The 16,186-nt window shown below is 36.7% G+C and overlaps 1 long non-coding RNA gene across 2 annotated transcripts in view; it reads left to right on the forward strand.

The window, feature by feature from the left end:
- Nucleotides 1–16,186, forward strand: part of LOC122232929 — a 198,557-nt gene that overhangs the window by 113,302 nt on the left and 69,069 nt on the right. Inside the window, exon 3 of one of the 2 annotated variants that reach the window (XR_006210309.1) lies at nucleotides 7,123–8,289. The exons of the other annotated variant lie outside the window; for it this stretch is intronic. This is a non-coding gene — a long non-coding RNA (uncharacterized LOC122232929). Of the gene's footprint in view, nucleotides 1–7,122; nucleotides 8,290–16,186 lie in introns of those variants that run through there. 2 annotated transcript variants of the gene reach the window in all.

The raw sequence follows: 16,186 nt of genomic DNA on the forward strand, positions 1-16,186 counted from the left end.
ATGTAGATCTGAGTTTCTTAACTGTATCATTTTCTTTCCCCTTGAAGACTCCCTTTGAACATTTCTTGTGGGGCATGTAGGCTAACAATGAATTTACTGTTTTTGTCTGAGAAAGTCTTTAATCTTCCTTCATTTTTGAAAGATAACTTCACTTAATTTTGAATTCTAGATTGGTGTTTGTTTGTCTCTCTTTCAACACCTTAAATATTTCATTCTACTTTCTTCTTCATTGCATAATTTCTGGGAAGAAGTCTGCTGTAACTGTCATCCTGTTCTTCTCTGACAAGTTTTTTATTTTAGGTTTTTTTGGTTTTGTTTTATTTTGTTTTGTTTTTTTCCTGTGACTTCTTTTAGGATTTTCTGTCTTTGGTTTTTGTTCAATTTGAATATGATATGCCTATGTATAGTTTTGTTGTTGCTCTCATTCTGGTTTTTTTTTTTTGGTGTTTTTTTGGGGGGGTTGTTTTGTTTTATTGTTTTTGTTTGATTTGGTTTAGTTTAGTTTGGTTTGGTATTTATCCTGCTTAGTGTTCTCCGAATTTCTTAGATTTGTGATTTGGTGTCATTAATTTTGGAATGTTCTTAGCCATTATGAAAATATTTCTTCTTCTCTGTTTTCTCTTCTTGCAATGCTACTCCAATTAATAATGTCTCACATATTTTGAAATTTTCCCATAGTTTTTGAAAGTTCTGTTCTGTTTTATTTATTCATTTTTCTCTGTGCATTTCAGTTGGAGAAGTTCTTATTAACCTACATTTAGATTCACTAAATTTTTCCTCCATTGTGTCCAATTACGGATGAGCCCATAAAAATCATTATTCACTTCTGTTACTGTGCTTTTTAAATTTCTAGTATTTCCTTTTGATTATTTCCTAGAGTTTCCCTCTCACTGCTTACATTACCCACCTTTTCTTTCATGTTTTGTAATTCTCAATTAGAGTCCTTAACATATTAATTGTAAACTTCAAATTCTCTGATATTTTAACATCTGTGAAATATTTGAATCATATTAATGCCTGATCTGAAGACTGTATTTCTTCTTGCCTTTTTGCATGCTTTGTAAAATTGTGTGTGTATGTGTGTGTGTGTGGAAAGTTGGGCATGATATATCAGGTAATAGTAACTGAGGCAGATAAAACTTTAGTGTAAGATTATATTTCATATGGCTAGGAGTTGAACCGTACTTAATGTTTGCTATAGCTACCAGAAGCTCAAATTTCTCTACTGTCCTTTAAAAAAAAATTAATGCTTATTTATTTTTGAGAGAGTGTGTGTGAATGGGGGAAGGGGGCAGAGAGAGAGGGAGACACAGAATCTGAATCAGGCTCCAGTCTTTGAGCTGTCAGGACAGTGACTGATGTGGGACTCAAAACCACCAACTGTGGGATCATGACCTGAGCCAAAGTCAGATGCTTAACCAACTGAGCCACCCAGGTGTCCCAACTACTGCCCTTGTTTTGTCTCCCCTATTGACTTTGGGGTTCCCTAAGTTCTCTCCCTAAGACTAAGTTCACCTCATGGAGCTCTTTCAGCTGTAACCTACTGCATTATACTGGAGAACTGTTGGTATTGGAGTAAACTGTGGGGCAGGAGAATTACCTGTGCCAATTTACATTCCCACCAACAATGCACAAGGATTCCCCTTTCTCTACATCATCACTAACAATTGTTATTTCTTGTCTTTTTGATGATAGCCATTCTAACAAGTGTGAAGTGACAGTTTATTTTGGCTTTGGTTTGCATTTCCTTGATGATTAATGATATTGAGCATTTTTTCGTATACCTGTTGTTCAATTGTATATCATCTTTGGAAAAATGTCTATTCAGATCTTCTGCCCATTTTTAAAATTGGATTTCCTGGGGTTTTGTTTGTTTCTTTGCTATTGAGTTGTATCAGTTCTTTGTAAATTTTGGATAGTAGCCTCTTATAAGATATATGATTTGCAATTTCTCTCACTCAGGAGGTTGCCTTTTCACTTTGTTACTGGCTTACTTTGCTATACAGAAGTATTTTAGTTTGATGTAGACCACTTGCTTTTGTTTCTTTTGCTTTTGGTGTCAGATTAAAAAAAATCATCACCAAGACCTATGTCAAGGAGCTTACTACCTATGTTTTTTCCTAAGATTTTTATGGTTTCAGGTCTTTATTCAAGTCTTTAATCCATTTCGAATTAACTTTTGTATATGATGTAAGATAGTTTCATTCTTTTGCATGTTGCTGTCCAATTTTCCCAACATCATTTATAGAAGGGACTGTCCTTTCCCCATTATATATTCTTGGCTCCTTTGTCACTGTTATTGACCATATACACATGAGTTTATTTCTGGGCTCACTATTTTATTTCATTGATTTACCTTTCTGTTATTATGTCAATATTATATTGTTTTAACTACTGTGTCTTTATAATATAGTTTGAAATTAGGTACTGTGATGCCTCCAGCTTTTTTCGTTCTCAAAATTACTTTGGCTATTCTGGATCTTTTATGGTACCATATAAATTTAAGATTATATGTTTTATTTCTGTGAAGAATGCCTTTGGAATTTTGATGGGGGTTACACTTAATGTGTAGATTGCTTTGTGTAGCATGGACATTTTAACAACACCAATTTTTCCAATATATGAATAGAATACCTTTCCATTTATTTGTGTCTTCTTCAATTTCTTTCATTAAAGTTTTGTAGTTTTCAAAATATAGTCCTTTTACCTCCTTGGTTAAATTTATTTACAGTTATTTTATTCTTTTTGATGCAGTTGTAAATGGGATTTTTGTTCTTAATTTCTTTTTCTGATAGTTCATTATTAGTATAAAGAAATGCAGCACATTTTTTGTATATTGATTTTGTATCCTACAACTTTACTGAATTTGTTTATTAATTCTAACAGTTTTTCAATGGAATCCTTAGGGCTTTTTTTCTATATAATATGTCATCTGCAAATAGTGACAGATTTCCTTCTTCCTTCCCAATTTGAATGCCTTTTATTTATTTTTCTTGCCTAATTGCTCTGGCAGAGACTTCCAAAACTATATTGAATAAAAGTGGAGAGAGTGAGAATCCTTGTCTTGTTCCTGATTGTACGAAAACCTTCCAGCTTTTCATCATTGAATATGATGTTAGCTATGGACTTGTCATATATGGCCTTTATTATGTTGAAGTATGTTCCCTCTATACCCAGTTTGTGGAGAGCTTTCATTACAAACCTTCCAGACTTTATTATGTTTATGTATAAGTCCCCAATTTAGCCAAATTCCAAAAATATTCTGGCATCACCTCACTGTTGTGATCATAAGAATATGAACACTGTAAGCATTCTCTCATTTATGCCATCTATTTATTATATTAAATGTTATGATTGAGACAAAGTTTTTAAATCTATTTTAAATAAATTTTAAATAAATTTTAACATTTATTATGCAAATACAACATTCAGAATATTTCTAAATATATTTTTCCATGTGATTTTACCTTTACAACCTTTCTAAACATCTATATAAACATATACATATATAAACATATATATATATATATATATATATATATATATATATATAATTATTGTTTCATCAGATATATTTCCGACCCCAGTACAACAGATTTATCTTCTGATTAATTCTTCACATTTCTTTCAATGTACATATAGCCCAGTGGTTTAAAAGAATCAATCAGATTTTCTAGGCCACACACACACCCAAAATCTTCTTTTCCTAAATCCTACTTCATAAATACACATCTGAAATCTTACCCTCTGTAGCCACACAAAATGAATGTGTGCTATTTGTAAAATAATTGAAGTTCTTTTAAATGCATATAATACCAGATAATGTGAAACATTGTTACTGTGTTACATGAAATCTCATCACCTAAAAAAATTTAGGATGCCAAGAAACCCAATATAAGGTTGAATGAAAAAGCATGGCTACCCACAAGTATGTCATACATTATGTATTTTATGCTCTGCATAAGAAACATCTGGAATGAATAAACTAGAATGGGCCACTGAATTAAGGTGTAAGAAGGAACTCAAGAGGAAATAGTTTCTACATAAAATATAAAGTGAGGAAAAGAGAAACAAAAGCCAAGAAAGGACTAATTCTCCAGCCAAGATCTATGAGTCTTGCCAAAGTGTGGAGGGTAAAAGGAGGCTGAAATAGGCATATATCACCCATACTTATTTCCTTAAACCCCTACTCACCAAAACAAATTAAAAGACCTACACATTTCATGTTGGCAAAAGCAAAGATATCTAATCCATTTGCACACATTACTAACTGTTTCAAATTCAAATTTTCATGTTAAACTACAGAATAGGCACAGTATGTGTGTTTAGATTATATTACATCTGGGTTTTTGAAATTTTAGCTCTTTCCACAAGTAAAGTCCCCTCCATTGCTTGATTTTGGGTTATTCTGTTTCTACAAATGGTCTAAAGAAGTATGCCTCCAAAATGTGGGGGGGAAAGCGAAGAAGATTTAGGACACTGATAGAACTTGTCATATGTGTGGCCCATTTGTAGGCTCTGTGTGGCAGACAACTGCACTGTATTCCCTAGCCTAGAAAGTTCTCCTCCAATTTCCCCCATAGTTTGCCGTTATTATCCTAGAGGATAAGGCAGTGCGAACAAATACCAGGGCATTATAGGTCACACATAGTAATCATGGAATTGTGGAACTATAAAAACTTCAGGGGTGTGAATCCAGAGGGCTATATCTGGTAAAAGGAAGTAACGGGGTGTCATGGCTTCTGCAAATGTTGTGTGAGGTCGTGGAGAGGTATGAGCTGCTGCCACAGATTCAAGGAGGAATCATCCTGCCCCCAAATTAACCTGGTTTCTACCTTCAGTAGAAAAATGGAATAGAAATCATAGATCAGAGAAAGAGACAGAGAGAAAAGATGAGATACCTGGTGTCATGATATTGGTAACTTACCTTTAAAATTCTTCAGCGTAAAATGGGATATGAACGTGTACATTAGTTTTCACTTCACTTTAGGACTGTCAGACTGTTATTCGTTGTAATAAAAAAAAAATCCACACTCTATCTGTAGTCAGCCAATATTATGGCAAAAATCCCCATTTGAGAAGCCTTCATAACATGAGCTTCATCTGTCCTTATATTTAATGAAATGCCAGATGAGTGGCTAATTAGCATAATTAATTTCAGAAATGGATTTTCATTGGTGAATTTAGTGGTGTGTTAATCAGTATAATGGGGGGTAGAAATGGGTTCTCAATTGTGAAATGAATGTAATTCAAGATGTGTATTGGTTAAAGTAGTATGGAAACACACTTAAGATTTGCATGAAATCTGCCACCTGTACTGTTTGGGATGTATCTTAGCATGACCTCCTCTAACAAAATACCACACACTGAGTGGTTCAAGCGACAGACATCCCTCATAGTTCTAGAAGCTGGGAAGTCCAAGGCCAAGGTGCTGACAGATTCAGTTCTTGATGAGGGCTGTCTTCCTGGCTTATAGTCAGTTGTCTTCTTGCTGTGTCCTCAAATGGACTTTTCTCAGTGGTTGTGCATGGAGAGCTGTCTGTACTCCTCTTCTTATAAGGGCACTAACCCCATTGTGAGGGTGCCACCCTCATGACCTTATCTAAACCCATTTACCTCTCAAAGGTCCCACCTCCAAATATCACCTCTTTGGGAATTAGGGCTTCAATATATGAATTGGTGGGGAGAGACACAACCATTGAGTCCATAACAGGATGTCACCTAAGGCTAAATTGCTAAATGGATTTGAGTCTAATCTTTCAGTGACAGAATTTTGGTTTTTTTTTCCTTTGGCCTGATACTAATTTATAAAGGTAACAAAATCAGCCTCTGAAGTACTGTTAGGTCTGTTTCTAACGACTTATTCATATCAGGTATTATTTGTTTTAAAAAGACAGCAAGCTGGGTCATTGTCAAACTTCAGCAATAACAACATTAGAACTCTTATGCCTGCCTGCTGATACATGTTTAATTCCATATGAATACAGAATTTGGTCTGAGACTTACTTTTTAACAAGGGTAAAAAAGGTAGCAAGGAACAGCAAATATTCATACACATCAGAATGTTTAGCTTATTCTACGAAAGGGACCTCTGAGTTGCGTAGAACCAAATGGTGTACATTGATTCAGAACATTTTGCAATCATGTACTACAGAGGAATGGATATCTTCTGTTCCAGCATTAAAGTGTCCTGTGTAGTGTTAGAGACATACTGTTTAGCAAGACTATCTGTGTTCCTTGAGAGAATTACCCTGATGGCCTAACAATATGGTGAGTTTTAAATAACTGACATGTTGCTATCCCTGTTTTATAGAGGAATAAACTGAAAGTCGGAGAGGTTAAGTAGCTTGCCCGATTCGAACAAGTGGTTGATTTCAAATGTCACACTTTTTAACACTATGTTCTTTTCCCTAAGTCATGGTTCCATGTCTGGGGACACAGGAAATAGAAAGCAAGTTCCAATAAAACAACACAGTCCAAAGAGAAGTGTTGTGGAAAAAAAGACACACACACATTTCAAAACCTCAGGTGCCTAAGAGTGTCTTCTATTTTTTTTAGGGATCACAATAAAATCCTCTCTGTATAAATTCTAGTTGTTGCTTGATGTTAAGTTAAATGTTTATTAAGCACCAGAGTTCAAGCCATAGAGTGGGCTCAATCATTCTCAGCTAATCTTTTTTGTTGCTATAAAATCTTGAGTTAAAAAACCTTTTCAGGTACTGTTAAGAAAGGCAATGTGAACAGGATGGGGCTGCCTGAAAATTATACTCAAGATATGTTTCTTAGAGTTGATAAGAAGCACTTCTTAGCAAATGCACACTTAACAACAAGTCTTATTTCTAATAGGGTATAGTGTACTACACAACTGAATCACTTTTAACTAGGAATCACTTGATTTTGAAATAAAAGTCACATGTTTACAGATATTACACCACACACACACACACACACACACACACACACACACACACACAGATATATTGAGCCTGTCAGCTTAACTCCATATAGCCCTAATTAAATGTTTGTTTTCAACCTTGCCAACAGCAAGATTCACGGTCACTTCCGTGAAATACGGATTTCACCAAGACTGGGAAACTGACAAAGCTTTCTCATTTCCTCCAGCTGGAATCATTTCCTTTCTTTCTGGGATCCCCTGTTCACCCTCCTTGGAGAAGCACCTTCCATAACACACTGAGAGCAAAGAGTGCAGTGCCTTTGTGAAAGCAGAATAAAAACTTGGAGGTACTTACTGAGAACGCTAGAGCTGGACCAGAGAGCTCCGTAATGCCGAATGCCTGTGACAGAGTAGGCCACTTCAAAGAGATAAAGCTGCATTAGTGCTTTTAAATTTGTCCTTGGGAATGCGCTCATCTGAAACAATGATTGCAGAGACAAATCAGATGAATGCTGCTTTCAGAACTAAATGAATACTCTAAGAGGACAGCTCTGAGAGGAATACATTTGAAGAGTCTGGAGAGTAATTTCATGGAAAACAAAGTGGGTGCCTATTTTATTTGGAAAAAAAATGAAGAAGATTGGAATAGACAAAGAAAAGAGAAGAAAATTATTTTAAAGGCTATTTTAATGTGCCACCAATTATGCATATGTAAGATGTTTTATGCATGAGGTTGACATCTGACAAAGAATTATTGATCACAGACATTTATACAAAGGGTGTTTTCCTAAATTGGGAATCTCTGCCCAATAAACCTATGCAGCTCAAATATTGTTTTCATGTCAGTCATAATTTATATGCACAAAGATTACATAATTCCAACATTAAAAACAAATTAAAAATAAAAATTCAGCCAAATGAATGACAGGAATTTAGGAAATTTATGCATTAAACTTGAGAACAAATAATGATCACTTATCCTCCAAGTCACATTTTCAGAGTGGGTCCTGTTTCCCATGTATTTAGGTCCCTGGTGGGTAGATACTTAGATGCTTAGATGACTATCTCCACATTACCATTGAGACTCAGGCTCTTTCATCCCAGTGTGACCTGGAAGGAGAAACATAATCTAGGATGACCACTGGCAGAAGGGTAGGTCTGGATCATGAGTGCCAATGCATTTTTTAAAAATTTCTCTTCAAAGGAGAGGACCTGGCATTGGGTCTGGGAAAATGAGATGCAGTAGTCCCTCCTTCTATGCAGGTTTTATTCCAAAACCCCCTCAGAGGAAACCTGAAACCACAGATCGTCCTAACCCTGTATATACGATGTTTGCCTTATATATGCATGCCTATGATAAAATGTAATTTATAAATTAGGCACTGTAATAAATTAACAGCAATGACTAGTAATAAAATAGGATAATTATAACAATATACTGCAATAAAAGTTATGTGAATGTGGCCTCTCTCTCTCTCTCTAAATATGTTATTGTAGTGTACTCACCTTTTCCTTGTGATTATGTGAGATGATAAAATGCCTGTGTGATGAGATGAAGGGAGGTGAATGACATAGGCACAGTAGGCCTACTACTGTTACCTTCTGCTGATACGTCAGAAGGAGGATCATCTGCTTCCAGACGCTGGTTGACCAGTTGACCACAGGTAACAGTAACTCTGGGTAAGGGGGCAGGGATTACTGTACTTATCCGTGGAAAAGTCAAATTGTTCTGGGTAACAGACTTGGAAGAGTTTTACATAAGGTCTGAAATTTTAAAAACAAACCACAAACGTATTTAGGATGTCTTAACTTTCCTCCTTGACAGTGTTATTTTATGCCAGGGGTATTTGGGAGCCTGTAGAGAACAAAGGCACAGGCCTTTGGTTTCTTCAACAAGGTGTAAATTGGTATTAAATTTCCTGGAGCTCGAGAGAAAGGAGTTAAAACTAGCGCATAGGTTCTGGGCTTGCTTGATACGTCTGAAGAAGGAGCATCTCACTGGTGACAGGGCCCCTCTGGGCAGCTTCTTTTTACTGCTAGGACAGTCGGTAGAAACAGTTTGTAAAGCTGTTGCTTCTTGAGGTGACTTGTTTAAAATGTCATTTCACTTAATGGTATGCAACTAGGAAAAAAGAAGTGATAGCCAGAAGCTGAATCTTTCATCCAAGATATGTGCTTCCATATATTAGTGTTGCCATACTAAATCTTTTGAGGGAAAGAGTTTTGAGGGCCTCCTGATTTGACAGATATTTCAGATAATCCTTAAAAATCCATCCTGCCTTCCCAGTGTTTTAATCCAGTGGAGCAAGATAAGTAAATATAATAAAGACGTAAATATTCTAGAGAAGTGCGTATAACTAAAACATCTTTGGGGTGCCTTAGTCGGTTAAGTGTCCAAATTCGGCTCAGGTCATGATCTCACAGTTTGTGGATTCGAGCCCCGCTTTGGGCTCTGTGCTGACAGCTCAGAGCCTGGAGCCTGCTTGGGATTCTGTGTCTCCCTCTCTCTGCCCTTCCCCTGCTTGCGCTCTGTCTGTCTCTCTCTCAGAAATAAATAAACATTAAAAAATTGTTTTTAAATAAATAAATAAAAATAAAATATCTTTGATTGCAGTTCATATCTTTGGATATGACAAGCCAGTTGGAATCCCAAATCCCCAAACCAATTCCTCTCTGTAGTAGAGTTCTTGATGCCTCATGTCTTCTCCTTGGCAGCTTTAAACTGTTTTTGGATGGGTTACTGGCCATTCTGTTGTGTGGTCAGTAACACGTTTATTTAGTATCCCTCTTTCAGCACCTGACACTTGTCTTCACTGACATCAGTCTAGCTTCTCTCACAGTCACAGATGTTGCCTGAGGGTTATTGGATTCCCAAATAGAGACCCATGATCAGTTTTCTTTGATTTTGTGACTTTTCTCTTGAATCTTGAGGAAAGAATCTTTAGGACTACGTCAGAAAATGTTCTAGTGGTCTCACCCATTGTTAGAGCCAAAAGCATTGTGTCCCGTGACTTGGAATCATCCCCAGATTCTGGTCAGGTGCCTGATTTTCCTCCACCAGAGGCCTGCACACTCCCGGCAGTGTTCCTCTGCTCAGTGTTGTAGCAGCTCTCAATGCCCTCTTTCTTTGCTCAAAACCAGACCAGGATTTCACTATGGTTTTCAAAAATTCTCCAGACTTCAAGCTGTATTACAAAGCTGTAAACATCAAGACAGTATGGTACTGGCACAAAAACAGACACTCATTTCAATGAAACAGAATAGAGAACCTAGAAATGGACCCACAAATGTGTGGCCAACTAATCTTTGACAAAACAGGAAAGAATATCCAATGGAATAAAGATAGTCTCTGCAGCCAGTGGTGCTGGGAAAAAAGGACAGCAACATGCAGAAAAATGAACCTGGACCACTTTCTTACACCATACACAAAAATAAACTTAAAATGGATGAAAGACCTAAATGTAAGACAAGAAGCCATCAAAATCCTCAAGGAGAAAGCAGGCAAAAACCTCTTTGATCTTGGCCACAGCAACTTCTTACTCAACACGTCTCCAGAGGCAAGGGAAACAAAAGCAAAAATGAACTATTGGGACCTCATTAAAATATAAAACTTCTGCACAGAGAAGGAAATGATCAGCAAAACTAAAAGGCAGCCAACGGAATAGGAGAAGATATTTGCAAATGACATATCAGATAAAGGGTTAGTATCCAAAATCTATATAAAAAAAAAAACATATCAGGCATGCCTGGGTGGCTCAGTCAGTTAAGTGCCCAACTTCAGCTCAGGTCATGATCTTGTGGTCAGTGAGGTCTAGCCCCACGTCAGGCTTTGTGCTGAGAGCTCAGAGCCTGGAGCCTGATTTGGATTCTGTGTCTCCCTCTCTCTCTGCCCTTCCCCCACTCATGCAATGTCTCTGTCTCTTTCTCTCAAAAATGAACAAACGTTAAAAAAATTTTTTTAATTATTAAAAAGAAATAAAGAACTTATCAAACTCAGCACCCAAAATACAAATAATCCAGTGAAGAAATGGACAAAAGACATGAATAGATACTTCTCCAAAGAAAACATCCAGATGGCCAACCAACACATGAAAAGATTCTCAACATCACTCATCATCTGGGAAATACAAATCAAAACAACAATGAGATACCACCTCACACCTGTCAGAATGGCTATCATTAACAACTCAGGCAACAACAGATGTTGGCGAGGATGTGGAGAAAGAGGATCTCTTTTGCACTGCTGGTGAGAATGCACACTGGTGCAGCAGCCACTCTGGAAAACAGTATGGAGGTTCCTCAAAAAATTGAACTACCTTACCACCCAGCAATCGCACTTCTAGGTACTTATCCAAGGGATATAGGTATGCTGTTTTGAGGGTCACATGCACCCTAATGTTTATAGCAGCACTCTCAACAATAGCCAAAGTATGGAAAGAGCCCAAATGTCCATCGATGGATGAATGGATAAAGAAGATGTGGTGTGTGTATATATATACACACTCGGCAATCAAATGGAGTATTACTCGGCAATCAAAAAGAATGAAATCTTGCCATTTGCAACTACATGGATGGAACTAGAGGGTATTATGCTAAGTGAAATTAGTCAGTCATAGAAAGACAAATAGCATATGATTTCACTCATATGAGGACTTTAAGATACCAAACAGATGAATATAAGGGAAGGGAAGCAAAAATAATATAAAAACAGGGAGGGGGACCAAACATAACAGACTCTTATATATGGAGAACAAACAGAGGGTTACTGGAAGGGTTGTGGGAGGGGGGATGGGCTAAATGGGTTAGGGGCACTAAGGAATCTACTCCTGAAATCATTGTTGCACTATATGCTAACTACCTTGGATGCAAATTTAAAAAATAAATTAAAAAAAAGTAGATGTTTAAGTAAAAAAAAAAAATCCTCACTAGGAGTTCAGTGCATTCTTGTGTAAACAGGATAAGTAGAGGTAAATCGGCCTTTCATCCAGGCTACAGAGGAGTGCTATTTCAGTTGGGATAACTAGTAAACCCTTTGAAGAATTGTACCTCCATGTGAGGAATGAAGTCCGATTCTTTTTTACTATTAGCTGACGTTTTCTTGTTTTTTTCTATGCTGAACAACGAGGAGTCTTTACAGAAATTAAGGACTGGTATTTCTCTGTATTTAAGAACATTTTCTTCAATGTCAATATTTTGTAGGCCATTACGTGCTTCCCTTTTACGTAGTTTTATTTTCATCTATGATGATCCAAGATTCATCAAATAAGGAAAATATCTATAAGTAAAATTTTTAAATGATATTTCGGTCATTTACATGCTGACTTTAAATTTAATTAACTGATGCATTAGGTGGTTATTTCAAAGTCTGCAGATAATTGATGTGTAATAAGAATTAAGCATGTAGGTTCTGATCAGCAGTAGCAGGCAGGGACTTTGAGGACACTATTATAATATCTCTACTTGAGGCTGCCTGCTGTTCCATCTAAAATGAATATGTAATAATAAATTGTACCCAAAATGGTATATTAATTTCTTCAGGGAAAAAGATTTTTATTATTAACTGGTTCAGGACCATTTCCACGATGTCTTTGTAATTCCCATGAGGGCCAGCTTAATATGAAGGAGGCAAATGTAAGATATTGGAGTTGATTTTATTTTATTAGATCCATATACAGCTCAAGAAAATTAAGGCTGACTTCCATGATGTGTCACATTAAGTTTGAAGGATAAAGTCTAAGGCTAAGCTATTACTGAAATTATCACCAAAAAATATTACTTGGGATATAAACCTAGTAATGTACTGATATTACAGCAAGAAACATAGATTGTTTTCTTCATTTCAATTAATAAACAGTTGTAATCACTGACAACATAAATAGGCAGCTGTTACCAAAATTATTATGTTTGCTTTTCTTTTTTCATTTATTTATTTTAAAAACCATTGTATGTATTTTAAGTGTACAACATAATGACCAGATATACCTATATATAGTGAAATGATTACTATACTTTAGCTAATTAACATGTCTCCTCTCAGAGTTACCTTTTTGTGTATGTAATTAGAGCACCTCTCATGTTCCCAGTATTCAGTGTTGTATTATTAGCCATAGTCATCATATTGTACATTAGGCCTCTAGACTTATTCATCCTACATAATTGCAACTTTGTACCCATTGACCAATAGACAGCTCCTACCTCCTACCCATAACCGCCATTCTACTCTCTACTTCTATGAGTTCAATTTTTTTTTTATTCCACATATAAGCGAGATCATACATTTCTTGGGCTTACCTCACTTAGCATAATGTCTTCAAGGTTTATCTATGTTGTCACAAATGGCAGGATTTCCTTCTTTTTAAAGTTGAATAAAATTCTGGGGCGTCCGGGTGGCTCAGTCAGTTAGGTGTCTGACTCCAGTTCAGGTCATGATTTCGCAGTTCATAAGTTCAAGCCCTGTGTCAGGCTCTGACAGCTCAGAGCCTGGAGCCTGCTTGGATTCTGTCTCTCCCTCTCTCTCTGTCCCTAACCTGCTCACGCTCTGTCTCTCTCTCTGTCTCTCTCTGTCTCTGTCTCTCTCAAAAATAAATAAACATTAAAAAAACTGTTTTTTAAAGTTGAATAAAATTCAATTGTATGTTGTTGTGATTTTGTTAAATGAACATTTATATAGAGCCCTGGGGTACCAGTGATGAGCCATGGTTCAACAAAAGACTACAAGTGAAATAGTGGTATCTATTACTCACAAGTCCTGGAAGAGGTGCTCAGCACACCTTGAGGGGGGAGGTCAAGGCAGGGTGCAGGCAGAGAAAGCATGGCAGGACCTAGGGCGCATGCTTTTTATTAGGGTCTTTGGGACTTCTATGCAACCTGATTAAAAAATGGGCAAAGGACCTGAATAGACATGTTTCCAAAGAAGACATATAAATGACCAACAGGTATATGAAAAATCACTCAACATCACTAATCATCCAAAAACGCAAATCAAAATCACGGCGAGACATCACTACACAACTGTTAAAATACCTCTTATCAAAAAGTTAAAAGGTAGCAAGCGTTGGTGAGGATGTGGAGAAAAGGGACCCCTTGTGCACTGTAATGTAATTGGTATGTAGATTGGCATTGTATGTAATTTTATGTAATTGGAATGAAAATTGACATAGACATTATGGGAACCAGTATGGAGTTCCTTCCAAAAAATAAAAATAGAACTACCATATGATCCAGCAATCTCACTTCTAAACTTTTCTTTTTTAATGGAAATCCAAATTGTTAGAGGGAAAGGCAGCTGCAGATTGTAGAGTTGAGGATGCTTAAAATCAATTACGTGGCTGGGTTTAGTTCTAACCCAATACTAGGTATCTATGTGAGTATCTGGCTTCCAAGTCAAATTAATAAAAAGATTATGTGGACCACTTCAAAGCAGGAAAACATAATTTTAAGTTAAGTGGCTTTGCCAAGTTACACAATTAGTGAGCAGCAAAGTGCAGTTTCCCTAATTCCTAAGACGATATTCTTTCCACTTCATCACGCAAATATATAGAGCATTTTTCTCATGTGAATAAAGCCATGGTGAGAATAGTATTGGTTCCATTACCATTACCATTAAGATAGTCCCAGGGGCGCCTGGGTGGCTCAGTCCGGTAAGCGTCAGACTTTGGCTCAGGTTATGATCTCAGGTTTCTTGAGTTCCAGGCTTGCGTCAGGTTCTGTGCTAACAGTGCAGAACCTGGAGCCTACTTCAGTTTCTGTGTCTCCCTCTGTCTCTGCCCCTGCTCTCTTTCTCTCAAGCTCTCTTTCTCGCAAAAATAAATAAGTGAAAAAAATATTTTTAATTACTTAAAAAAATATTAAGATAGTTCCAAAACTCACTAAATTCTCTCTCTCTCTCTCTCTCTCTCTCTCTCTCTCTCACACACACACACACACACACACAAACACACACTTTATAAACTATAAAGTGAAACTTCAAGGCTTTCAGAGAGGGTGTCCTTTTTTCCTTGAATTATCCACGTAATTCCCTTGATTTTCTCCTTGTCACAGTCAATGTGTCTTGCAAATTCAATTAACTGTCTTAGTTTTCTTACTCTCCTATTTCCCTCCGCCCATTTGATAGTCTTGTGAAAATCCAATCTTTTCAAGATAATACATTTGATAATCCTCTGAGGCATCCTGTCGTTTGCAGCACAGTTTTTTTCTTTGTCAATTATTATCAACTTTACGAACTGTTATCTATTTCTGACACAGCAGGAGATGTCCCAGCTCAGCTAACGTAGGCCACGTACAATTAGATAAGACGCAGAGCAGTACTCGTGCTCAGTAGCCAATTTCCTTCCCCTGTTTTGTTCGTGGTCCTTATAGAATCAGTTCTGTTTGGCTGTGTGAATTCTAGTTGCCCAAGTGTTTAATGTGCTATTACCATGAGTGAATTCTAGAGATTTATAGCATTGTTTACCACTTTCCCATCTTACTGAATAATTGAGAAGGATACAATTCCTCATTTAAAATAAAGTACACAATAGTGGTAGGAATTATATTTGTTTCCTAGGTAACAACTATACACTCTTGATCAACTTCAGACATGGTTTTCCTTTATAAAATGACAGGTTTTAATACACAGAACAGTAAATAAGATGCACTCTGGCATCAGACTCAGGAAGAATATATGGTGGGCTGTGGGAAATGAACTTTTCCATCGTTTTCTAATGATTCATTTACAGAAGAACAACACCATACCATTTATGTAAGTTATTTTTTTTTCTCCTTAACTTTAATCAGGCCTGAGTCATTGCCATTATCTTTCTCCATGACCACATCCTGACATTATGGTGTTCGTCTCACATATTCCTTTCTTCTCTCTGTCTCTGTCTCTCTCTCTGACAGACCCAGGGAATTAAAATTGTTGCCAGTAATCCAGACACACATTTTAATCTTAGTTTTTTTTAGATATATAAAGTGTCTCTTTAATTTGCCTTTTTGAGCTTTGAGCATTTTAAGCCTTCACCTCTGGGATATGTATGGTGGCCTTTGGTATATTGCAGTAAATTATCAAGACCCCCCCCCCGCCCCGTGTTTCATTGTAACTTGCATCCTGCACTTGTAAGAACAGCATTAATCCAAATTGATTTGACTGATGCAGTCCCTAGGAACTACCTCGCCTTCTTTGGGGATATAATTTAATCTCTGTAAGAGGAATTTGGATTACAATTAACAATTATCACAGTAAAAGCTAGAAATAAGGAGAAGATGTAAAGAAATATCCTTGGGATAGGAAAGGAGGAGCTGCATTAAAGA

The sequence above is a fragment of the Panthera tigris genome, chromosome D4 (genome assembly GCF_018350195.1).
Source record: "Panthera tigris isolate Pti1 chromosome D4, P.tigris_Pti1_mat1.1, whole genome shotgun sequence".
NCBI classification, from domain to species: Eukaryota; Metazoa; Chordata; class Mammalia; order Carnivora; family Felidae; genus Panthera; species Panthera tigris.